Source organism: Pseudopipra pipra, chromosome 1 (genome assembly GCF_036250125.1).
Source record: "Pseudopipra pipra isolate bDixPip1 chromosome 1, bDixPip1.hap1, whole genome shotgun sequence".
NCBI classification, from domain to species: Eukaryota; Metazoa; Chordata; class Aves; order Passeriformes; family Pipridae; genus Pseudopipra; species Pseudopipra pipra.
In genome coordinates this window covers 77,777,319-77,804,163 of record NC_087549.1, presented here as the reverse complement: position 1 = coordinate 77,804,163, position 26,845 = coordinate 77,777,319, and the positions used below count along the sequence as shown (strand labels likewise).

Sequence of the window (26,845 nt, the reverse complement as noted above, 5' to 3'; positions counted from 1 at the left end):
GAAGATTGGCCACATTCTGGCATCACTGTATTCAGGAAAATGAAAACAGGAAACTGAATGTTATACAAATTGACTAGTAGACAAGGTCTTAAGCCTGTCAGTCTACCTTGTCAGTCTTTGTAGGTTGCTGGAAATCTTGCTGTGACACCAAAGCTTTTGATGATGACATTTCTGTAACATCCACATATGGTGTTAGCCTAAAGGGAAACACTTCGCTCTTCTCTATTATCTCTTGATGTTGCCACAAAAGCCAGCTTTAAAATGAGGCAGTGGGCTTGAAAAATACTGTTTTATTAACATTAAGACTTAAAAATATTAACTAATTTTCTGAATTGGCAAAGTTGTTTGTCCTTCACAAAACCTGAAGGCCATCTTCATTTTATTATTCAAAAAATTGCAGTATTAGTACATTCAAACTGATAGACAACTCTTTAATCAAACTATTCTTTTATTTTCTGTACTCTTCCTCTACTGTATCATTTTTATTTGAACATCTTTTACCATCCACAGAGAATTGCAAAAAGGAATTTACTGAATTTATGAGTACACAGCAATTATTTATTTGCTGATAGAAACAGTAGATAGGTAAGGCTCATCTCCCAGGCAGAATGTTATACTGCCTGCTAACTCAGATGTGATTTCCTGCTGAGTTGCTGAACACCAGACAGTTACCAGTCAGGTAGGCAAGTGTGAACCTCCATTGCTTCTGAGGACAGGGCAGTTGTTATTCTTGATTAATTTTTTGTCTTCCCAACTCTCCACTTTTCCATTTATGTCTTTATACCTTTTTATGACTTTTTTCATTACTTTTTAATTATTGCTCACTCTATATTTTCACTTCTGCCTTTATTTAACTCTAGCTACATTAAAGCTCCAAGTTCTTTGCTCCATTTTGGTACAGTGTTCAATATACCTGGCATCAGAGAAAATTTGGAAAAAAGATGAGTTTGACTAATTGCAGAAACAAAGAATTTCAAATGGATATTTTAAAGCAAATTTGGCCCCATTCCTGCTACAACTGTGAACTTACATTGTCTGCAGGAAATGTTATTTTATGGACTGCACATAACAACTGGCCTTTTAAGCTCCTGTCTCTCCATGTATCTCATGCCAATGAAAGGAACTGTTGTATACCTGACGTGCAATTCTGCTGAGTAATTTTAGCAGTTGGTTTAAAAGGCCAGAAGGGAAGGGAGAAAGGACATGAAGTAAAGAATTAAATAAAGAAGTAAAAGTATGTCATTTAAGAAAGAGATTGAAACCTTTTTTTTTTTTTTGCATATGATAAAGGAAAAGAAGGGCATGACTAAATGTGTGGCTTGCTCCTCTTGAAGTATTGTTCCCGATTATTGTAGGAAAGGTGTCAATTAGAGTCAGCTCCTTTATGCCTTCTTATCTTCTGCTTTTCACAAGAAGATGTAGTTCGTTTTACAGGTTACCACACAATGAAGTTGATTTTTTTCCCCCTTAAGAAGCTATTTATGCAGTATATATCTCACTCCCAAAGAGGATTACAGGCTTAGAGCAAATAATCAGGGTTTGTAAATACTTTTTATGATATTATAAGCAATAAGCTAGATACTGAAAATTATACATATCTTCTGCTTAATTTTCACATACGTATTTGCATACTGAGTTGGATTTCAACCTTGAAATATATTGAGACCCAATAGCCTCAGCTTTTATTGATGCTTCTACTCAACAACACAGAAAAAACTTCTGCAATGGAGATGGCTTCTGTTGGCATTAACCTTCCCATCATACTGATCGAGGAGCTTCTGCGCAGCTGCCACCATTATTCTAGCCTGAATAAAGTGCACTGAAAATTTGTCTTCAGGAAGCAGGTCTTCGCAACAAGGTTGACATGAGGACTTATTAAAAAAGTCGTCTTTAGATGTATACATCTCATTTTTGGATGAAGGATACCACTCTTGTACCATCTGCAACAGCTGTAACAGTTGTACTGGAATAATCTTTACAGATATAGGAAACTGTTCATCCAATTGCTAGCATCTGCCTATTCTATGATAAGGAGTTTTCTTCTTGCTATGAGGACTAAATAAATTCTGCATGTCAAATCTTTGCATAAATTAAGGGAAAGAACTCTACCAACCAGACTAACTTTTCAACATTTTAAATATACTAAGTTGAAAAACATGAATGTTTCTTATAGCATAGCCCAGTTGAAAGTTATCAATTTAGTGTTGGGGGTTTTTTGGGTGTTTTGGGGTTTGTTTGTTTGCTTGGGGGTTTTTTTATTTATTTTCAGTTTATCTTAAAATGAAGGTTTTTTATAAGTGTTATGTGTTCCCATGCAGACATTTCCTTTGTCTTTGACTCTGTTCCTTATTGCATAAACAAATCCTTTCATTTTTATTTGGATACTCTGCAAGTTGTAAATAACTATGACAAATGCACCATCTCTGCGTGTGAAATCTCAAAAATATTGTTATTGAGTAGATTCCCAAAGGCCTTGTGAGACTAGTATCTTAACATTTATTCAGTCTGATCCTCTACAGTTTGCACTTTTTCAGTTCAAAAGACCACATAATTCTCTACTGCCTAAAGGCATGAGAGATTGGTTTTTCTCACAAGCAAAATGAATAGGTATTTTCAGCTCCCTCCATTTAGTTTAAAGTTTGTCTTTGAAAACTTAGGATGATGAATTTTAGATTTCCTTTTAGGCACATGCTTATATTTTACTTATATTTTAAGGTTATACCTCTCACTCCTTATTGTTCAAGTGCAGTAGAGGTTTATTGAACTCTTTTTTGTCAGGTAGTACAGACAGACCGCAGTACTACTTTTCCTTTTGAAGACCTTTTTATACCTGACATGTCTTGTAGCAACTTTGATGTTGCCTAATTGGAATCTTGGAAGTGAAAAAATAAATAACTGAATGAAGAGATGAGCGGCAGGCCTAAGGTTGTACAGAATCTTATTTTGCTTTCAATCATTCTTCTGTTCCTGTGCCTTACAGTCAGGTAACCCTCTAATACTATTGCTTTATTTATGTCTATCACCCATTCCTGAATTTGAGTTTCTCAATTATCTGTCTCCCAGACTTTGAACTCAGAAGCGCCTGAATTTGCATTTGTCTTCATGGTCCCTCTGAATCCTGATCCAATCTTTTAACTAGCCTCCTTTTTAATGTCTTACCCTTCTTGAACAGTTATTTTTCATCCTGTCTGATCTACTTGTCTCACCTAGTTTAGACTTAACTTTCTCAGGACAGGACTATCTGTCTTAAAACTGTACAAATACCCTTCACACAGATAGTTCTGCAGAAGTCCTGCAGAACCGATTTGGCACTACCCAGCACAGCGCTGCATACCAGCTGCCAATAGTCACACAGAAAAGGACATGGGAATCTAGTGGGCAGTGACTTACTGGTGAAGCAGCCATGTGTCCTTACAGCAAGGGAGGCTTCCTGATGGGTAGGCACAGCAGTAGGGTTGGGGCAGGGGATTCTCCTCTTCCATTGCGGTGGGACAGCTGTGCCCTTCTTGCAGTGCTCCAAAACAAGGAGATCAAGAAAATGCAGTGGTGAGTGGAAGGCCCCTGAGGTTCTGGAGGACTGCCAGGAGACAAGAGAGGGCATCACAAGGAGCTGATTGCAGGAGCAGTAGAGGAATCAGAACCAGGCTCCCCTGGGAGGTGCACAGCAACAGGGCAGGAGACACTGACCACAAGTGGTGGTGAAGAAGACTCCCATGGGATTTGAAGAGGCAATTTTTTACAGGCAGCAAGGTTAAGCACTGAGACAAGTTGCTTAGAGAGGGACCTCTAGCCCTGGGGGTTTTTAAAACTCATCTGGACAAGGCCCTAAAGCAACCCAGCCAAACTTAGAAGGTAGCCATGCCTTGGGGAGGAGACTGGAATAGATAATCTCCAAAAGTTCCTTTCAACACACAATTTGGCTTTTATTACCCAGTGTGCAGTCTTATTTGCAGTAAGTGTTTACTTAATAATTTTCTATTTTTTAAAAATAGCAAAGTGTAGAGTCCTGTGAAGCTATGCGGTGATTTCACAGGGATCAAATTCAGGTCTAAGTCTTCAGCACTGTAGTTTTTTAAGTCCTGACTTGGGAATGTATTCCATCTAAGTGCTCATTTCTAGTAACTTTGGATGTGAATGTCCACTTCAAACTTCGGTTATTGGAGAAAGCGGATTATTGAGACAGACTCATTTTTAGAGGATACTTTTTTTACCTGCACTGATTACTAAGCCAAGTCCCCTTCTTCCAGAAATGTGTATTTTTGAAAAGAGTTAAAAGTATTTATGGAGGGGTAAGAGCACCGGTAAATGGAAAAATTCAGGACTTGGAGCATGAAAAGGATATATAGGACTTGTTTGTCATAATGGCAAGAGCAGAACTGATTTATAGACTTTGACATCTTTAAGGCCAAAGGAAAAGATAAACCTGTGAAGGTGAAACAAAATGTTTATATCATCTTGGGGTAAGACACAGAAAATAGAGTGATCGCCAGGAGGACCAAAGATTTGTTTGGCACTGGTGTAGTACTTGAAGGAAAGAAGTTGAAGCTCATGAAGGAAAATTACTCAGAGGTACAACAGAGCATTCTAGAAAATAATAATGACAGAAAACTTCTTTGTGTGCTTAAAATATTAATTTATAAGATAACCCTCTTATTTAGTAGAGCAGAATTAAAAGTCCTTCTTCTGATTTCTCTGAGTTTAGAATTAGTTTTTCCCCTCAAGCACCATGCCAGTACAATTAAGAGAGTTAATGTACAGCATGGCCTGGCAGAAAGTACTAATTCGTAGTGCTTTTCTCACTGTGTTGGGGCCTAGCTGGCATTAAGCAAAGGGAAGCACCAACTGTCCTAAGGGACTGACTCTACTGCTTCATTTCTGAGTATGTTTAATATTTTTCTAATTTCTAGTGCAGTTGCATTTGATAATCCTAAGTAAATGTTACATGTGTAGTGCATTGCGCAACCTTTGGAGAAATCTCAAACAACCTTATTATATCTCTCCTGAGAATATGCTAAATAATGTGGAGAAAATAAGTTTCTTGCAGATGGACACAGAAAACAATGCATTGTGTTGAGCAAGATACCATCTTTGTCATTATTTACCTTCCTTTACAAAAAGAATAATACCATGTTGTATGTTTGTCTGCATTAAGTTCTACAGTAGTGTGTTTTTGAAACAAAAGTATTTTTAAATTGTTCTGTTAAGTTGATTTTATCCTTTAGTTTTAATGGTTTAGATTTTTTTGTCTGGAATGCGAGATCTATTCATTGGCAAGGTGCAGCTCAATATCAGCTTAGTAAGATTCCTATCTGTTATGATTTGCATGGACTACAATATTTCATTTTCTCTCAAATACTATTGAATATGTTAGCTGGCACCTGATAGAATCATAATTGAGTTCAACTGCCAGCTCTAGCCAGCTACTTCAAAATAATCAAATGTTTCTATTTCTTGGAAGTGGCACATATACTGTATCATTTTTGCTGTTGTAGTGCCTCTTAGAAACACCTAACTTTTTTCTTGCTTCTTCGAATGAGAAAGGTAATTTAGATTTTATTTTTTCTTTCCAGCATAGAAATCAAATTAGAGTGTGTTTTATTCAGGCAGAAATTATAAAAGTAGCTACTTCACTCTTCCCTTTTCTTTCTTTTCCAATGAAGCAGTGTGTCATCTTTTTGAATTTGTTACAGCTTGCTGACCAAGGAGAAAGTAAACATGGCATCTCTCTTCTGTTTATTAATGACTGCCTGTCTTTTTTTATAATTTGAAGGGTTAAGGATGCTGAGTAAGCATTGCAGTAACATTGCTTTGCAAGTACCTTTGATATTCCTATCTGAAATTTATGATCTCTTCTACAGGACCAGAACTACAAAAAATTCCTAGTCCAGTTTCTGAAAAGGGACTACACTAAATGAATATTTCCAAGGCTATCTCAGTAAAATCTTCTTTTTCATTTCTAGGTGTTGTGAAATGAGCAGAGAATAAATTTTATTTGAAGTAAGCAGAGAGGAGAAGCACATCATTTTGGCTACACCGCGTGTCTGGAACCCAAGAAGGAGGTGAACTCGCTATTTCCTTACTTTTTGCAACAGAGTAATTTTTAGCTGGGTAGCAGGCAACATTTACTTGCCTTTAATGATTGGGCTTGGTTAGAAGGTATCCAAAAGGGCTGAACCTCTGCCTGACTTTTACCACTGTGACTGTGCGACGTGGCAACAAATGTGCTCATAGAGACGGGCTTTACATGTACCCAATTGTTAAGCTTTGGAGCCGGCTGGTGTGGTCGTAAGATGACCAAGAAAGGAGAAGGATCAGGAAGCTCCAATGTAAAATTATCTGGACTGTGTCCTTCACTCAGTTGCACAGTGAATTTTAAACGCTGCTGGGTTAAATAGACCCTTCACATCAGCTTCTTCCTTATATGAATGTGGCTACTCCTGGAATAAGTTTTATCTTGCAAGGATATAGTTTTATCACATGGTTCCACTTGCCCAGTGAGAATTGTCATGGTCTCATATTTTTATTGGTTCTGGTTATTCCATTAATGCAAGCTATCATACAAAGCCGAGGAGTTTGTTCTCTTTTTTTTTTTTAATTCCATTAGACTGAATTGGGTTTTTTCAAAGCCATTGACAGCCTCTAAAAGAGTATAGTATTTTGTTTGTGGCATTCTACCACTTCTTCCTCTCCTCTGTTCTCCAAAACTTTGAGGCTGTGGTCTGAAATGCCGTCTTGGTTGCTGCTGAGCTTGGTGGCAAGATTACAGCTCCGAGCCTACCTCAGCTGCTCTTTACTACATCCTGCTAGAAATTATTACAGCCTCCTGTCTGACAGTAGAATTGTATCTGTAGCCTCTCCTTACCTTGTTTCTGTCAAATAAGCTGCACTTAAAAGCTAAGTTTAATCTGATACTAGACATTTTGGCTGGCGTCAGTACTGGCTAGGCATGAAGTTAAGCTAGCAGATCTGAGGAGGCAGCAACATGATGAGAAGAAAGATGGTAATGAGCAACTAGGGCATGTTGTGGATGGTAACTTTTTGCTTTTTGACTTAACTCACTGTCAGCCAAAAAGATAGCTAGTAACAACTGTGTAGTTTTTAGAAGCGTGAAAAGATGGTGGAAAACTAGCAAAATATGTGTTAGAGTTGATGATAAAAATATTTTTTTCTAGATTTTTCTTTTTTTGCTTTTTGTCTTGCTGGATATCATTTGATTGGTCCCAAATGAAAGTTTTCTTCCTTGTAACATTATATTTTTATCCCATAAGCAAGTGGGTAGTAATGTCTCAGCATGAGATTAGTTTTTATTTTAAGTGTTCAGCTTCAACTTAGAGAACTGGGGAATGAACCCTGCTTAATGAACAGGTCTTACTAAAATTAATTCTGAAAATAATGAGCCAGAAATTTTACTGATTGATGCCTGATGCAACACCAGTGAAGTCAAAACTGTTGCCTAGAATATAACTCAGAAATAGCTTGTGAAAATGTGCAGAAATCTCTCTTTGGAAGTTTTTTTAACTATTTCCAGTATTTCCTAGTATTACCTCAAATTCTGTCAAAATCATTGCCGTCAAAAGTCACTGTTGTCTCTGGAGGTCACAGTGCAGATGATGCAATTTTCATTGAGTCTAAAGACTTACTTTTTTCGCCTCAAAAAATTTCTAGTCTAATGTTACCCTGGAAGTTTTGAGGCTATGATCATGGTTGTTTCCAATGCTCTTGTAGTGGCAATATGGTTAAATGTTCTTTGGCAAGCATTTCAGAAATGCAGGTTTACTTAAAAAAGGGTATAAATATAGATGGACAGATGCTTGTATGTGTCTGTGTGGTTATCTGTGCTCATATGAAGGCTGACTTTCTTATAAACTCCCACAAAAAAAATGTGGAAAACAGATGCTGCACTGTCTTTATCTCACCATATGATCATTATTTTTAATAATTATGTGAGTCCTTCACTAAGTTTGTATACATAGTTCCCATGCTCTAGTGGGTCTAGAGCTGACCCATTAAATAATGAAAAAGCTTTTGTAGCTAGATGTACCAATCTAGTTATTAAAGGGGGAAAAAAAGTTATGGCCTTATGGCCTACATAGTGCATTTCTGATAGACGATTCCACTTTCATTTTTTTTGTCAGTAGATACAGGTAACTGGTTGGAGCTGATAAAATCATAGGAGATTTCTTTCCTGGCTCAGATAAGTTTTATGCCTTAGCGCTCCTTATCTTTGCTCTCAGTTTACAGATTTTGAGAACACAGCTGTTTAGCAGTCACTGTAATCACAGAAAGTTTACTATATAGATAAAGTTTAGTTTCCTAACAGAGATTTCCTTTATAAAGTGTTTATTGACAATACTTGTCTAGTGTTACAGATTTACTGAAAATTGTAGTGAGAGGAAAATCTAGGCATTGATCTCTACTTTCATGGTTTTTTAACTTTATGTAGCTTGTCTAATTCAGTTCCAGTGGTGGGATAACTTGGTCTGTAATGCTGGGTGTCCGGATAAACCTGCAGAGAATCAGAATTGGGTAAGCTGCTGGTGAGAAGGTAATAAAGGTTAAAAGAGCATCTAAGACTCAGTGTTGTAGCTTCTTTCCTTACAATAAATGTGACACATTTGACATGAAATTGAAAGGTTCAGTTGTTAGATCTATAAAAATACTCACAAAGCATGACCAAGATAAAAGGTGCATAGAGTGGAAGGTCATAGTTTCTTCTCAAATGGATGGTTCTTTGACTATAGGTGGTTTTGCAACTAAAACTCACAGAAATAAAAATGTTTTTTTAATTTTTTTTTTCCTCCAGAGAGATCTTTTTGTTGTTATATCTTTAGAAGAAATACTTCTTTCTTTTCCTTTTCCATTATCACAGATCCTGAAGTGGCTGATTACTTTTGTTGGATAACCTTGTCTAACAAAGTAATATCTGAAGAGGTGAAACAATCCTTAAAGTAATGCCAAAGAGTGAAAAATGTCAAGATGTCAAAGATGTCTTCTGGATAGGTTAGAAGTTATTTTCAAGAGTACATATTGAAAGGGAAAGAAATTGGGTCCATTGGGCTTAACTCAAAATACAGTTTGGCTGTGAAAACTAGTAGTGCTCCATAACAGCAGGGTTTTGTCTGAGAAATACAACCAGCCATATAACAAGAGCAAGTCAGCTGGCCGTAGTTCATATTCGGCCTTGTCATAAACAAGTTAAGTATTTTTTTATAACAAGTGCATTGTTTATAATTAATTTCAGTGTTACTGTTTTGTGGGTTTTGTTGTGTTTTGGTTTTATTTGAAACAGTAAAACCCAAAAAAGAAACTGGAGTTGCTGAGCATACTGCCCTGTCTCAGGGTTGCAGATTATCCTGAGTAGGGATCTCTAACCCACTCTCTAGAGCTTTCAAAGGTAAAAGACTTCACATAGACTGTTTTCAAAGCTTGTATGAAAGCATTAGTAGAGCACAAAAAGTCTTCCAGTGATCATTAAGAGTCTACTTTTGTATGTGCAAAACTTTCAACAACATGCAGGAACATTCAGGATGTAGGAAGAGGTTTTAAGGTTTTTACATTTCTGTAGAAGCTTTGAACGTTTAAATAAATAGGGCATATATTGTATTGGGTTCACTTCAATAGTCCTGGTAAGTAGGATATTTTGAAGAAAAACTAATGTCTTGATTAAGGAAATTCAAATTCCCCAAATTCTTGAAACCTGTATAAAGAGCAAAAAAAGAGAAATATGTCTCAAAATCTGAAAGTAACTAATAATCTAGAAGAATTTTACTGTTTAAGTCATTAATTTAGTATGAATTATAACGTATCAGTAACAGCAGATAAGTAATCAAAGAAAGAAAGGGAGGAAAAAGGGCCTCTGTATTCTCTCACTGCTGTATAAAAGCAGTTTAATACACGGAAGAATTCTTTTTAGTAGTATTTTAAATTCAGTAATTATCTTGGAGTGTGGCTGCTGTGTATATCTATTTTTTAGTTATTTTGTTTTAATAATAAATGCAAAAATAGCCTATGTTATAGGGAATAAATTTTTGGTATGGTATTGTAGTATTTTAGTTAAAATTTTGGAGTAGGCCTAAGGACTTGGTCTGCAAAACATTTTGCAGGAAAAAATCAAGTATAATTTGCTTTCTCATAACTCCACGAAAGACTTCTTGCATTTAACAAAAGCAACCCCCCCCCCCCAAAAAAAACCCTAAAGCATCCAATCCAATAGTAACTCTTGATGATTTCAAAAAAATAAAAAACAATTAATATTAGTGATAAATTATCTGATTACATATTTTACTATTACAAGGATAATTCTTCAATTAAATATCTCCTTTATTGTGCTGATTAGTCAGGCCATTGCATTGTTACAAATAATTGTATGATAATTTTTTTCAAAATTCTTCAAATATACATTCAAGTAACTAGTACCCATCACTGTTTTAAAGTTTTACAAAATTTCTCATTAGAATAGTAAATAAAAGTAAGTTTTAATTCTAAATGGGGTGGATACTTCTAAATAAGGAATTTCACTTTTTTTGTAGAATGCAACATTTTGATTTGCAAGTCAGAGGTGTATTTTATTTCATAGTTATATAGTCAATAGATCTTAGCTTATGGGTTAAAAAGATCACTTGTGAATTATGTTGGCTGCAAACATTTTTATAGATTTTTAATTTCTTATAGATTTTTTCCATTCTATGAGAGGAAGAGAAAAAAATGATGCATATAAAGATGACTGTGTTTCAGATGAGCCTGAGATATAGGTGGCAAACAGGTCTCTCAGCTGTTGGTGTCATGCTGCTGTGATGCAATTTAGTAGCATATGTCAACACTTCCATAATATTATGCAGTGTTTATTCATTGTATGGATTTACTTCGATACATAAATGAACAGAATACAGGAAAAAAAACAGTCAGCATTTATATAATGAAGTTTTTCAGATGTTTGATACATACTACAGTGAATTGCCATGGTTTATGATGTTTTCTATCTCTCTGCTTGAATATGGCATAAATACAGTTCTTTTGGATTACATGCAGTACAACCAAAGACAGATCATTTCAAAATGCACCTTGCTCTCATTTTCTGAAAGTGAGAAATATTTTATATTTTGAGGTGATTTAATAGTTGACATTAGGGAAGGATGTCTACCTAAATTCAATCTGGTAGCTTTTAACTACTTATGTGATTTGCTAGTATGTTCTTACCTAACTTGTAAAACGCGTACCAGATTCACAGTTGACTGTGACTTCTCAAAAGGATAATGATGTGTTCACATGTCTAAAACCTGTGCTTCTTAAAAGTTGAAAATAGTATGGTTTTGGGTTTAGATTTCGTGTGTGTATGAACTGCGAGATGATTTTACATTGTTCATTCATTTCACAGTAAAAAAGTATATTTTAATGTACAAACCAAAATTACAGTTTTGTGCTTTGAGGCCAGTTTGTGCAAAATGATGCAGTCATGTATCCAACATTCAGAGTCATCTCTGGTAACAACTTTACATTTGTTTACGTTTTGGTTTCTGCAGCTCATTTTATTATGCCATAAATATTTTCTTTCTTTTTCTAATACAACTTATATTCTCCTCATTGTCCAATTATCTTACATATTGTCAGCAAGGTTTTTTACTTACTACTTATTAGGATGACAGAGCAGTAAAGTGCATAGATTTTCTCAGCCCCATTGATTGCTGGTACTGAAGAACAATCTAGTCTGTGTATATGGGATGCATTTTTCATATATATAAAGTAAATCTTTTTTTGGCAAATACCATATGGAAAGGTGTTGACATTTCATGTCATTCTTTATCTGTTTTTGTCACAAAATGGTGTTTGAGATGCAGTGTTTCTGCACACATAAAAGGACAGAAAACAAGCACATAACTTTCACTACTCTGACAATTCAGCAAGTGCCCAGTTATACAAGTATGGCTGTAAGTGGTAACCTAAGTTGTCTGTTTTACTTGATTTATTCTTTTTCCCCAGCAAAGAACAAAAACTGGTGAGGTTTGAAGTGGCTTTATAGTGAAACTACAGAAACATAAAGCTTTTATTACAGATTCACATGCTTAAAAATGTAGTTATAGGAATTACATGGATTTTTTTTGTCCCTCGTGTCTCGTAAATATGTAATTAAAAACACTGAATATGCTCATGATCAGAAATGTCTGGGATGGATGGATTTATCCAGTTAAATCATAAAAAATTTGCACAGAATCTTGATTCAACTTCTGAACCTCTTGTCTTTTTTTGATTGGTACAGTAAAATAGTGTTAAATTATGTCAAAAACTGCAGGAATTTCATATCTGGAAATGTTGATTTACAGAGACATTTATGTTAAAAAATATTTTTTGTCACAAAATATCTCAGACGTATCTAGCCACAATTCTCACCATCTTCACTGCTCACCCACTTTTTTGAAATATTTTCCTCTTTTGTTGTATCACTTACACTCGCTGCCCAAACTATAAATCAGACTTTATAGTCATCTAATAAAAATGTAACCTTGGTGTTCCTCTGGAGAAGTAGGAGAAGAGCTGCAAGTGTGAACCTGAAATCTAGGAGGTGGGATAATACAGGGAAATTTTTAAGTCAGATTCTCAAATCTACAGATTCCTTAACCTCAGGAATGTTTGTCTGAAGAGTCAGGCTGATCAGAATGATTATTCCTTTCCTGTTAGCCTTAGTGCAACTGTTCCATAATGTCTAACAGGCTAATTATTCCAAATGTATGAGCTAATTAATTGCCTAGAGCTCACAGTGAGGAGCTGTTGTTCATGATTTCTTTATCTGTGGTACAGTTAAGTACTGTGCAGAAGTATACTTCTAAAACCTTGTCTGTGAGGCTTGAAAGACTTCTGACGTGCCAACAAAGCTTAGAGAAGTCTCACCTGGATTCTCATAATACTGAAGAAATTTTAAGACTATTCTCTTTTACTGTGTTGTATATTCCTAATAATTGGATCACTATTGCTTAGAGATCTGTAAAGATGTCATTTAGGAAGTAGAAAACTCAAACAGCAGAAAAACTTGCATTCATGCACTGTTGCATCTACACTTCTGCAGGCGGATGCTAAACTGACCAAAAAATGAACTTTTTTTTTTTTAATCTTTTACCTTGTGGCTGTTAGTATTGTCTTTCATATATTATTTGCACTATGATACCACCTATAGGCCCTTGTTAATATAATGCGTGGAGATGATTAATGTGCTGGTGTTGGGTATGTGGTTGTCTAGAAACACCTTTACATATATTTGGTAGAAGACCTTTGAAAACTAGGGAGTCCAGAATCACGTGGATTGGAGAGGACCTCTTGAGTTCATCCAGTCTACTCTCCCAACTCAAGCATGTTCAGCTACAGCAGCTTGCCCAGAAACATGACCAGCTGTGTGTTGAATTTTTCTACCGATGAATGCTTTACAACCTCATTGGACAACCTGAGTTAGTGAGTTACTGAAGTAAAGATGTGTTTTCTTGTGTTCATGTGGAATTTCCTGTGTTTCAGTTTATGCCTGTTGCCCATTGTCCTGTCACTAGGCAGCACTGGGAAGAGTCTTCTTGCCTTTTATTCAATCTCTTCCTTCAGATCCCCTCTGAGAATTCTCATCTCCAGGCTTAACAGTTCCAGTTCTCTCAGCTTTTCCAGTCTCTTCATCATCTCCTTGGTCCTTTGTTGGACTCTCTCCAGTATGTATGACTCTCTCCTGGGCTCTCATACTGGAGAACCCAGAACTGGACCCAGGATTCCTGGTGTGGCCTCATCAGTGTTGTGTGGAGAGAAAATATCACATCCTTCGACATTACTGGCAACACAGTGACATAGCAGTGAAAGGGTTGTAGCATTACAGAGTTCTGTTTTTCAATAGGGCCACTTTAAATATAACAAAGATGGAAATGTCTGTACACAGATGTCACTGTGTTTTCAAAGTCAAGAGAAATCAATATTTAGTAATTTGAACTCAATCAGTTAAATTTTTCATGCTGGGGAGCCCATAACTCAGTAAATATGTTTTTAGTGGAACTAAGAAATAAGATAATTTATTTTATAAAGCTGTGAGATACACAACTTAGAATTAATTCATACAAAATTCCTAGCAGAATTTTTCAGTCTAAGTAAGTTTATAGGTAATTCGATCTCACACTGTCCTAGTATTGAGACTAATGAATGGCTTATGGTGTCAATATACATAAACAGCCACATTACTGCTAATAAGATCTCCGAAAGCTTCCAACATATCCTTCGTAAAATGACTTATGGAAAGGCATGTAGTGGCTTCTTGAAACTTAAATTTCTGTGTGCCACATTGAATCATTCATTAGCTTTTCTGCTGCTATGAAGATAAAATGCAATTTAGAAGTTAAAATTTCATTCATTTCCACTTGTGGATGCTTTCAATTGGCCTTGATATTATTGTCAAAATTGCAGTGCACAGCTCAAAAAAATCAAAGTTTTAATTCTTCTGGGTTTGAAAGAAAATTTATGAGTGAGACCTAATCCCCAGTGTAACTTGTGGAAAACAAGTGACTGCTAATGGAATCAGGAGTAACAGAAAATAAAACATATTTTTCAGCATGATCCATAATGGTATCATTTTTAGCAGGGCAGTGAAAGAAAAATCTAAGTGAAAGGAAAGGAATAGGCTTCCTTTCTTTGATCTAGCAAGGATTGGGGGTGCGAGAGAAGGGATGGCCACATCAGACAGGCCTTGCGTATCTTTGTGATACTTGGAAGGGAGAATTAGCTGAGATGATGGTGCAAAATTATTTACATTTTTCTTTTTATTTCATAAAAAATCTTTGTTTTCTTGCCTCTGGTCACGGATGGTACATGTGTAACTTCTGAGAGACAAGCTTGAAAGTTCAAAGTGTCATTTATGCTGAAAAAAAGCTTCAAGATCATTGAGTCCAACTATTACCCTAACACTGCTAAGTCCACCATTAAACCATGTCCCTGAGAGTCACGTCTATGGGTCTTTTAAATGCCTCCAGGGATGATGACTCCACCACTTCCCTTGACAGCCTATTCCAATGTCTGACAACCCTTTCAGTGACAAAATTTTTCCTAATATCCAATGTAAACCACCCCCTGATGCAACCTGAGACCGTTTCCTCTTGTCCTATCATTTGTTACCTTTGAAAAGAGACTGGCGAGTTATGGAAAGACACTGAGTATGTATTGAACAATATGTGGAGTCTATGCTATTGTGTGGTACCAGGCTACTATTGAGGAGGAGATAGTGGATTGTATCTTAATGAAAATAATTTACACCTTTTCAAAGCTGCTATTTTCCATTTGCTCTATCTGCTATGTTTGGGAAAAGGGTTTTATTTTGTGTCCTGTGAGTCATCAGATCTAGGAAGGAAGTGATTTTCAAAAGATTTTTCAAACGAAATATCCTGTTATTTGTCACACAGACTGAAGAGTTTTTTTTTTCGCCTGCAGGCTTGTGATTGTGACAGATACTGCTGTATGATAAGACATGTACCACAGGCTCTCTAGCAGATGAAGTTTGCAAATTATGTCATTTTGAAGAGGTGGAAAATGATACAGTAAACTTAAAATCATTTACAGTGTGAGAGATATCCTGTTTATTAACTGAGCTCTGCAATAGTTGCTATTTCTGCAAGTTTTTATTTATGACCCTGTACAGAGTTTATTCCAAAGAACATTGTCTCACTGAGAGTAGATAGAAAATATTGTTGAAATGGCATTTGAGAGGGAAAGGTTTAATCTATTCCTGACAACTAGTGCTACCCAAACTCCTTCAGAATCTTGGGATCCAACATATCTTTGTAGTGATAAATTTTAAAGGTTAGGCATATCCTGACACCTTTTAAAAAACCTTTTTCTTTTATAACCCCACTTTTCTTTTTTTCCATAGTTCATAAAAATGTTATAAGACTAAAGCAGTTTGTGTAAAGTCTGTATTGGGGTTATGCACCTGAACTGTTGGACTATGACTAACTGTATAGCATCAGTTGTCTTCCTCTTTTTCTTACTCTCTGAATGTTAGTTTATGTTAGGCATATCAAGTCACACAGTTGTACAACTTTTTATACATTTGAATTATGGGGAGCACCTTACATAATTAAAATCCTATATTCCTTCATAACTTCTAAATTATTTCTTTTCTATTTTTATTATCTCTTTCTTAGTACAAAAAAAGTGCTGTCAGTAATAATGGTGCCATGTAAGTACAATATATTTCTCTATGTTTCTCCCGAAAACCAGAAAAATGGTAATCCCTTCCTACTATGTTCTTGCATTTGTCCTAGAAATTAAAAAGCAATAGAGTTTGTCATAGTGTATTATGATAAATTTTTTGTGAGTCCTCACTATGAAAGGAGACAACACTATTCAACCAATTAAATTACCTGGAACGGAAAAACAACTTCTGATATCTAGTGGGTAATTATAACTTGAAATAGTGTGTACTGTTTGCTCACATGACTGTATAAAATTTATGGAGTCTGTACTGGCTAATGAACAAGGTGAGGAAGATAGTAGTATCAGTTGTTTGACCATTTTGCAGTATTGAAATACAATTTCAGACATTGATTCTTCCATCAGTGGAACCTGGACTTGAATATGTATTTCCTAGATAATCCCACTTCTGAATGTCACTTTGGAAGGAGCTTGTGTGTAATAAAGATTGTAATCAGATTCTTTACTGGATAGGAAACAGAGTGTTTTAGGTACCAGTCATCCTCGGTCTTCACTGATTATTGCTGTGTTCGGTGATATTCTGATCACTTTGCACATGTAATGATCAGATAGTAGTTAGCTGTACACAGGAGGGTGTTTTATCATTAAAGGGAATGAATCCAAAAGACCTGTTCTTAATTTTGATTCGGCCAATGTGGCTGAATGCTTCATATGTTTGGTAGATACCTGAGCTGAGATAAATTAATACAGTTAGATTCCTTTTATGGTTTTTATTTTGAGCTTCTTCTGTAAGGAGGGGAAACATACATACAATGACACTTGGAATGTGCAAGAGATACAATCTGTATTTTAGTTAAAATTACTTTTTATTGACATATGGAGATATTTCTTAACAGACATGCAGAAGTTTCAAGAAATAAAACCATTGCTAACACACATGGTCTAATTCAGGTATGGTCTAACACCTAATCTAATAATACATACTGTCTGTATGTGTATCTGTTATCCTTCCCTCCTCCACTGCTAACAACTTTTTAAACCATTGGCCAGTTCTTGCCAAGTTTCACAGATGGCTAGAAGCCTCAAGGATGTAAAATTTCCTATAAGTTTTACAGAAATAAGTACTGCTTCTAGGAGAAGAGCTTGCTGTGTGATAACACCTTCTACTAAATATCCCACAATCAAGAAAATACTCAAGTTATTTTGATTCAGCTGTATTATGATACAGCTATATATTTCTGGGTTTGTGGTGTCATGAAGTGTGTTTCTTTCCAGGGCTGCTACAAAACAAGGTGCTAATTGCATCAGAAAGGAACAGTCTTAAAAGTTAAAATGGTTGGAAATTAAAAGGTCTTCTATTGATGCATTTTTTTTATTCCTGCTGTAAAAATATGATTTGATTAAAATCTTGTATATTAGTTAATAATTTAAATTTTTTTGCATCTTTTTAATATACCCGTGAAAAATTGTGCAAGGAATTTTTTTTCTTATTCATATTGGGACTATATGTTATTCAGTGGTATACCAGAGTGCCTCCCCAAAATGGTGAAATTATTCCTGAATTATGCTAGTACATATGAAAGGAGACTTTGTTATTTTTTTATTGGACTTTGTTGAAAGTTCTGGGGTATTATTTTGATTATTTTCTTGTTCTCTTATGTTGCTACTGAGATATATCTGAAACTGCTATGTAGAAACTTTTAAAAATGCAATTTGCATTCAGGTTTAGAAAATATAATCAAGAATCCTAAGTAAAATAATATTCTAAATAAAATACGAATAATTCAAATATAATTCTAAATATGTAAAGTGTTTAGAACACAGCAAGAAAATATGCTTTAACTGCAGGAAAAAAATCTCAAAATTGAGCAAAAGTAGAATTTCTTTAATCTTTGACTATCAGGGGAAGGGAGTGATGCTCAGGAATGTGGACACAGGAGAAGGAAGTGTCAGAAGTATGACAATTTATGGACTGTTTTAAATAAGAATTTTAGTACCTTATGCCAAATGTTAGGGAAATATTATTTACATCATGTGAAACACCAGTTTGCTATCAAATATCTCTTCATAACTATTCATAATTCAGAGGTATTACTTAAAAACTTTGATTTTTTTTTTCTTAGATACAGACAAAATGTGTGTCGTTCAGTACAGTGAACTGTAAATATTCTGGTTTTATATAGGCAAGATTTACTTAATGATGTCCCGACAGCATTCAGCACATAGCACTGTCACCAAAACATACCAATGGAAAATTTTTCTGATAGTCACTTCCTAAAGACCAAATGTGGGTGACCCAAAATTATAAAAAACTTAGTTGAAGTAGTAGTTTGTTCAACACTGGAGTGATAGGTGATCTTTAAGCAGAAGATGGAGGACTCTGCACACTATGAAACTGTGGTTCACAGACTGACTGACAAGTAAAGAAAGACTCAGATACCAGAATCAAACTCTGACAACAATCTTATTCTGGATATAGGATGAAAAATGAATATATTTTGTGTGAGAATGCATAGAGAGTGAATATATATATATATTTTATGTCTGAACACAAGCACTGGTGAAAATAGAAGAAAACCAGACTCAAAGAGCTAGAACTTTGTCCTAAAAAAGACACTGATTTAGGATTATTTCGATGGATAAATGTTTGCAAGGCATATATTCGAATTTGTTTTTATAGGGAAGAGTATCAAACCTTGAAGAAATTTGAAACTCTGACATGATAATTTAGAGTAATTAAGCTACTTTGTTTTTGAAAACATGACTTAAGGATCTAGATAGCTTTGACATGTTAAAAAAACCCTTCCACCATTATTGTTACTCCATTTCGTTTACGTGATGTAAACAAGATAAACACTACTTTTCTTGGGTTTTTTTTTTCTTTGTCTTCCTCACTAGGGGAGGAGTTTGAAGTTTCCTGTCTAATGTAAACTTTCATGATTATTTGTTATTTTGTACTTAAACTATATAACTTGGAAATAGGTGAAATTTTAAATTTTTCAGTGAATGACCCATTGGTGACGATTCTGCTGTAACTAGTTTCAATAAGTTAGCATTTGCTCTATGCCAGAAGATGAACATGATGCTTATTTTGTATGTTAAATACCTGGAAACTTTTTCATTCTGAATTTTACTGTGCTTGACAACAATTACTTCTTTCTTTGGTCATAAGTTGTCTGTGTTTTCAAGGAAGCAGAAATCTTGGATGGAAAGTATCCTTGTGATCATATATTTTACTTCTACATTTTGGGAGTTGCTTTTCATTAAAATGTTAATGGAGTATCTTGACTATATGTTTGCATAATGATATCACTTCAGTCTCAATGGAAACGGAAAAACTGTCTGCTCTCTTTTCAAACCTTGAACTGTATTATTTGGTAAATAAACAAAAGAATCATCTGGTAAAAACATTTTAGCATCTGAGAATATTGTTTCAACAGCAATTTTTGAGTCATCCATTCTATTCAAATGTATCAGCATTGGTTATTCAGGAGGTTTGTATAAATAATTAAGATGTTATTACTACATAAATAAAAAGCTATTGCCACATGAAAATATCTTGCTTCTTACTCATGTTAAATAGTACTTTTTCCAAAAGTATTTAGTAAAAATGTGTCTGGAAAAAAACAATCTAAGGTCTTGAGAGTACAAAATTTTATCAGTTGCATGAGGCATTTTAGAGAAGGAAATATAAGTTTTTTAAACCATTATATTTCACAGAATCATAGAATATCCTGAGTTGGAAGAGACCCATGAGGATCATCAAGTCCAAATCCTGACTCCACACAGGGCAGCCTAAAACTTAAACCATATATCTAAGAGCTTGGTCCCAAATGTTTCTTGAACACTGACATGCCATGACTGCTTCCCTTGGGAAGTTTGTTCCAGTGCTTAACCACTATCTCAGTGAAGAACTTTTTCCTAATATCCAATCTGAACATCCCCTGATACAGTTTTAAGCCATTCCCTTGCATCCTGTCACCAGACACCAGAGAGAAGAGATCAGCAACTCCCACTCCATTCTCCCTCATGGGGAGGTTGTAAGCAGCAAAGAGGGCATGCCTCACTCTCTCTCTCTCTCTGTAAGAAGAGTACACCTAGTGTCACAAATAATGCCCTCTAGACCTTTCACCATCTTTGTTGCCTTCCTTTGAGCAGATTCTCATATTTTTATATGCTTCTGATATTGTGGAGCCCTGAACTGTGCACAGTACTCCGGGAGATGTCACACCAGCCAGAGTAGAGCAGGACAACCACTTTTTTCAGCTGGTTGGCTATACTGTGCTTAGTGCTCTCCAGGATACAGTTGACCTTTTTGGCTGTTCGTGAATGTTGTTGACTCATGTTGATCTTACTGTCAAACCAAAACCACCAGACCCCTTGTAAGAATATTGTTCAAGCAGAGTATCTTTATTTTTTCCCCTGAATATAAACAGTGAAATTTTTCGGCTTTTCTGTGAGATAAATAGGTGGATAAAGACATTGAAATTCATAACTTTTTGTCTATTGCCTATTGTCAATGCTACTCATTATGCATTAAGAGATTACTGCACTGTACAAGATGGAATAGCCTCTGCAATTGGGATCATCTGCTATAGAGGGAACAATGAGTTCTATGTAGAAAGCATTGGACAGAATATATTCATTTTCTATCAGGCTTACCTTAGGAACTTGTTTTTCCATATTTACTCAGCAAGTCTCTGTATTGCTCCATATTTTACTTTTTGCTACAGAAGTAGCAATAGTGATACGTTCAAATCCATTTTTAAGCCTTTTATTACAACTTTGATTTACAAATACTGAGCTGGTGACTGTGTAAATCTATTGCTGCCCGTATAGTTATAGATTTTTTCTGGCTGTGGTTCTGGCTCCTTAGGAGTTGATTTACATTAAAAAGCCTTGAAAAACATGATACAAGTGTTTGGAGAGTATAAGATAAACAGAATTCTTGGTGGTAGGTACATTACAACTGAAATTTTCAGTCTGTCTCAGTAGAGGCTGACTGACTTAGTGAGCTTTTGCCAGAGCACGCTGCTCTAAAAAGAGCACCTGCCCTTCTTTTGGTATATGGAGCAAGTAATTTATTCCAGCTCAGATAATTCAGCTTATTTTCTCTGCTGTTCTCTGTAAAGTTACTTGCTGATATACCAAGCATAGAAGGAAGAATGCAGGTATTCACTGCATTATCTATTTAGCCTGCTTGATGAGAGGAAGAATGTTTTAATAAGTTATGATTTTCCTATTTAGTTCCCTGATCTAAAAGGTACTCTGGGCTTGCAAATTTGGAGATACCACATGAATAAAGATGATAGAGTGTATTCTGCAGTAGAAGGTGTTTGATCTCAGTAACCAAATCATTCACTCCTGTCTTACATGTCTGCTCTTAGGGCAGTAACAGCACTGCAGGAATGAGGGACAGATTTCTCTGAGTTTTCCTATGTAGGGATGGTCCCTACTTAAGCACAAAAAGTTAGTCCAAATCAGCTTGAAGCACAGCTGAAGACTGGTTCTGTACCTTTGCAGTTCAGGTTTCTCAGGTTTCTCCACTAGAAGGGAGATCCTTTTCTCTCTGGTCTAGAATTGTGCCCAAGTGTTAAAAATGATCATGAATGTTAAATTATCACTTTGCTGATGTGTTTAACAGATGCATTTAAGGCATTTGAAAATTATTTAAGTATAATAAACTTGCTGTGTTTTCAATCCTCGTATTCTATGTCTCAGGAAAGAACACAGGCTGATGTAAATTATATTTTAGGTTTGCTTTGTTAGGGTCCCTGCAACAAAAGTTTTCATGACTGTGCTTTTCATATGTATATATGTGTATAAACCACACAGCATGATAACCCGTTTGGGATTTTTGTGTATGTGTGGTTTCCCAATCTTTCAGAATAATATCCAGCTCTCATGAATCAAAATATTTTTTTTCTTGAATCTACTTGCAAAATACTATCTGGATCCTGCAGTGCTGAACTTAATACCTCACAAAGTTTAACTCCTGTTATTTAAACTACTCTCTTGTGTACCCTGCACATTTGCAATGTACTACAAGGTGTTACAGGAAAGAAGTTTTAAGTAACTTCACTTGCTCAAGAAGTCATATATGTATCTGTAGCCATCATAGCTCTTATGAGCCTTGTTCTTCAGAAAACAAAGTCATTTATGCAATTCTTGGACTGTTTCTTTCTATCTATCTTTTGAAAGCATTATAAAGCTCCATATTTTTCTCTTTGCCATTATTAAAAAACCTATAGATGTACTTTACGAGATTGAGTAGAAGTTGTTGATTCCTTTACAGGAAGTGAGAAATGGATGCTGGATTTGTAGTTCCACACTATGGTAAAGACAGATTAGTGAGAGCTACCTTGAAGTTCTAATGGGTAAAGAAAATGGGGTAAATAGAAACTTCTAATTTAGCAAGTGAATATGATAGCATATGTGTAAGTATTAGGCTTGTTTGATATTTGTTTCTCGGACATGACAATAATTAGTATTCTGACAAAGAAGTTTAGGAATAGTCCTGGATATTCCATCTATGTTTTCCAACACAAGTAGATGAGACATATTGAAATAAGGAAATAGGAAAGCTCTCTCTGTCAGCCATTAATTGGAACAATGTGAAAGAAAAATAGCTTGCAGAATGATTGTGATTGATAACCAATTTTCTTATTAAAGTAGAAAAAATAACAAACAGAACAGACTATGTAATGAACCTTCCACTTGATTGTCATGGCAAGCAATAAAAACAAATGTTAAACTGCAGTATGTCTACTTTGAGATACGCAATTGCAACTCATGAGGTTTAACTTGAAAGAAAGGTCAAACACCTTTTCCTATACAATGCATAAATATAAATAAAGTGAAACATTTTATTTGTGTTTCAAAACAGATATATTTCCAAACTACTTCTTGTAGTACTATCAGCATTGTAGAAAGAAAAAATTGTTCCTACTTGTATGAGGAGTTATTGTGCTTCATTCTGAAGGTTAGGGAAAAGAGGGTTCGAGGGAGAGTTTATGGTACTAGCCCTGGATTACCTGAAACATATTACCAAACACAACAAAACAAGGACAAGTGCAAGAAGTATTTTAGCTGCATTCTTAAGATCATCAGTTCCTCTGCCTGAGTATGTAACACTCCTATCTAATTTTGAAAAGCCCCATCATGAATTTACTAATATTCTACTGAAAGACAGAGTAGCCAAGCTAACACTGTCAAAAATGGAATCTACAAGATGTGTCTTGTAGTGTCAGTAGAAATTTTTAAGTGAAGAATAGATCACAAGAAGGCCATATTTTTTCTGTGTGAATTTATTTTTAAATGTTATATATCACACCAATTCATAAATATGAAAGGATAGCTTGTCATTATCACTTTTACCACATTGTCTCAGGCTTCTATAAGGACTGCTCATCCTTATAATATATTCACAGCCTGCAGCAAATACCCCAAAATTTGCTTTTGTTGTTGTTGTTGTTTAGGTTTTGTTTGGGTTTTTTGTTTTGGTTTGTTGGGGTTTTTTTGTGTTTGGTTTGTTGTTATTTGGGGTTTTTTAATAGATATATTTATTTGTAAAGAGTTATGCTAGCATCTAGCTCTGCATCTTTTCTCAAACTTAAACAAAGTTACAATTTGGGTATGCATTTAGTACAGTAAGTGAAGTCTTTATAGAGCAACACATTTTTGTCCATAGCTGAGTCAATTATTTACTATGACTTTTAGTATATCATAGGAAGTGCATGGTTTTGTGCAAACATGTTTCCCTTCAAATCAGAACGGGTGAGTGGGAAGAGGCATAATGCCTTATAAAATTGCTATTTGAGAAAATGTGAAATGTATCACAGTAGTGAAATTGATTTGCTTCCTCAATAGATATACTAAATAATCTGTTATATTTTTGAGAGTGTTTTTGTGCTGCAGTTAACTGAGTACTTTGAACAAATGGCTTGTTCTTTTCTGCATCTTATGTGTGAAACAATTCATGGTGACACTGACACACTTTATCTTCAGAGCCATCACAGAATATTATAATTCCTTCCCTACAACATTGTGGGAGTTGATGCATTCATTTAAGCAGAGCTAGAGCTATACCTTGTGCCAGATCACACATTTCACAATGTCAGCCAAGAAGATTATTTGATAGGATGATTTTTTTTATACTAAGAATCAGTCTAAGAACATTTTCTTTCTTTTAAGTATTCAATGCATGCCTAGTCAGTAATTGTGAAGATAGAAAACAGATACCTTAAGATTCTGGCATTTCTCCAGCTTGGCCACTTATTTTGGAGCACTGAGCAGTGTGGCTGCTGATGGGATGCTCTGATTACTATCAAAATCCCAAGCTATAGCAGAGGTGCTTAACATTAATGTTAGAGTCAAATGTGTAAAAAGCAGATGTTTTCTTATAACCTCTCTGAAAACTACACCTGCATCAATTTTTTATGGAAGCCAATTTTATCTCTTAGCAGAGAAGTAGTATGATTAGAAACATTCTTACAATGTTACATCTCAGTTCCGATAGGAAAAAAATGCTTGAACATTTCTTTTTCTAAGTTTATATATGTTAGTAAAATGTTTGCCCACATACAAACAACTAAGTAGGTGATTGTCTTTTATTTTCCTTTGATTATTCATCTCTTAATAATAAGAGCTTTACTTTGTAGCAATAATTTTTTCTACAATGGAGTATGCATTTCCCACCTTGAATTATTATACAGCCTTTGTTCTCTTCTCTGACTTTCAATGGTCTAACAGAAAGCAACTATTTATTTTGAAAAATAATGTGCTTTCTTGTACATCACTGAAAAAATAAATATAACCCTGCTTCTAGTCTGTAACAAAAGGACTACTAGGTATTACAAGACTTCAATAAAGAAGACCCTTCCCAGCATAAGAGATTTGAAATCTTATAGACAATGAGATATTTTTTGGTTGTTATTTAATATTGCTGATTTCTTCTTTTTATTATCTTTTTTCAATGCTGTACTCTGCAATTTCATGACTTTTGATGATCAAAACTTGGGAAAAGATTGTTTTAGAACAAATTGAATACTTCTGGAAAATGTAGTTTCAAATAATTGAAATTGTTAAGTGATTGATTTTTTTTTCGTAGAATATGATGAATAAAATAGATTTTCAAATATTTTGGACAAAAATATTTTAAAATAAAAAGATAACATGTTCGTTTTTATAATGTAGATGTATGCAACAGTGATTTTCTATGGAATTTAAGCATTCTACAGCAAAAACATTCTAACCTGTTTCAGCCACTGGCTATGTGAGTAGAAAACAGAAGGAGTTTTGTGACTTAGAATCCATTCTCTGGAGTAATTTTCTTTTCTTATCCTTGACAAAATACATAGGGTCCTGCTCATGACTTTTCTTTGGCAATGACTCTTTGTGGTTATTTAAGCTGCTTATGCTCAACATCTTGAAACATAGAATGGAATAAAATTTATTTCATTGCTAGTATAGCAGCCTTCAAAATTACTAGCCTATTTAAAAATTTTTCAGCTTGGTGGCATTCCATGTGAATACTTAATAATTACATAGGAAAAAAAATATTAGCATGAAAAAATTGAGAATCCAGGACAAATGAAGAGGAAACTAAAACCCCTTAATTTTACAGAGTTTCACAGGTATGGAAACCAAATTGTTTTAAACTCTGCCTTCGTAAAGACTCAGTGCTAAAATCTTTTTTTTATTCTTAGTAAATATTGCAAAGATGAACATACTGGAAAGATAAAACCACCAATGATATAAGCATGTGCATTCCTTAGATTTTCTTTTTTTTTCATTCCTTCTAAAAATAGTATTCTTTAATTTTAGAATAGTGTTGAAGTAGAAGTAAGGATTAAGACAATTGAAAGGGTGGGTTTGAAAACTGAAACAGTTTATTATCTTGTAAGGTAGGTATGTTCTCTGTTTTATGTAGCAGTGCTTTGAGCTTCACTTCTGGATTTTATATGTCCTTATAATTTGAATTGAATCAGAAATATTTCAAGGCAGATAAGAGTGAAAGAGAAGGTAAAATACAGTAAAAAAATCACAAATTATTGTTAGATGATGTTTGTGTGTGCAAAAATTCTATGCATACTGCAGAGTTATATTTTAAGTTCTTTTCAATTCAGGGAACCACAAGAGTAAATATTATAGACTAATATTTGCAGATGACAGGACAGCTGAATTAAAATATTTTATTCAGCCAAGAACTGAAATTCCATCTGCTCAGCTCAATTTCATGCAATTGCTCTGAGCTCCTTAGAGTTAGCTTAATTGAACATTTTTTTCTTTTTTTTTTAAATCAGACATAGTGTGATAAAGCTGTTGCAGGACCTATTATAGCATAAAACATCTAGGCAGATTGCCTTTTTAGTTAACAAGCAGAGAACCTTTGGCTATGTTGTGTTTTGAGTTTTACTTGTAAAATGGCTCCTTTTCCTCTGTCAACCAAGAGTAGTTTCCAAATTTTCTGGCACCAACAGGCAGTCAGCCATGATTGCTGGCATCACAGGCACAGCTGCCTTTACCCTAGACCCTTGAGGAACCGTATAACACATGATTTTTTTTGCAGATATGGAGTTTTACCCTTGTCTTCCCTCCCTCCGATCCCTATCCCCTCCTCAGTCCCCTTGGAGGTGTGGGCATGACTGAAAGAGAAAGCAGGGATTTTACCTGTGCAAAATCTCAA

General features: G+C 35.0%; 1 protein-coding gene across 13 annotated transcripts in view; it reads left to right on the top strand.

Moving 5' to 3' along the window:
- CDH18 (cadherin 18) overlaps positions 1-26,845 on the top strand; it is a 501,066-nt gene that overhangs the window by 270,229 nt on the left and 203,992 nt on the right. For all 13 annotated transcript variants that reach the window (XR_010432152.1, XM_064662041.1, XM_064661985.1 and 10 more), the window contains one exon: positions 5,961-6,059. The gene's annotated coding sequence lies outside the window, so the exon portion shown is untranslated. The remainder of the gene's footprint in view (positions 1-5,960; positions 6,060-26,845) is intronic.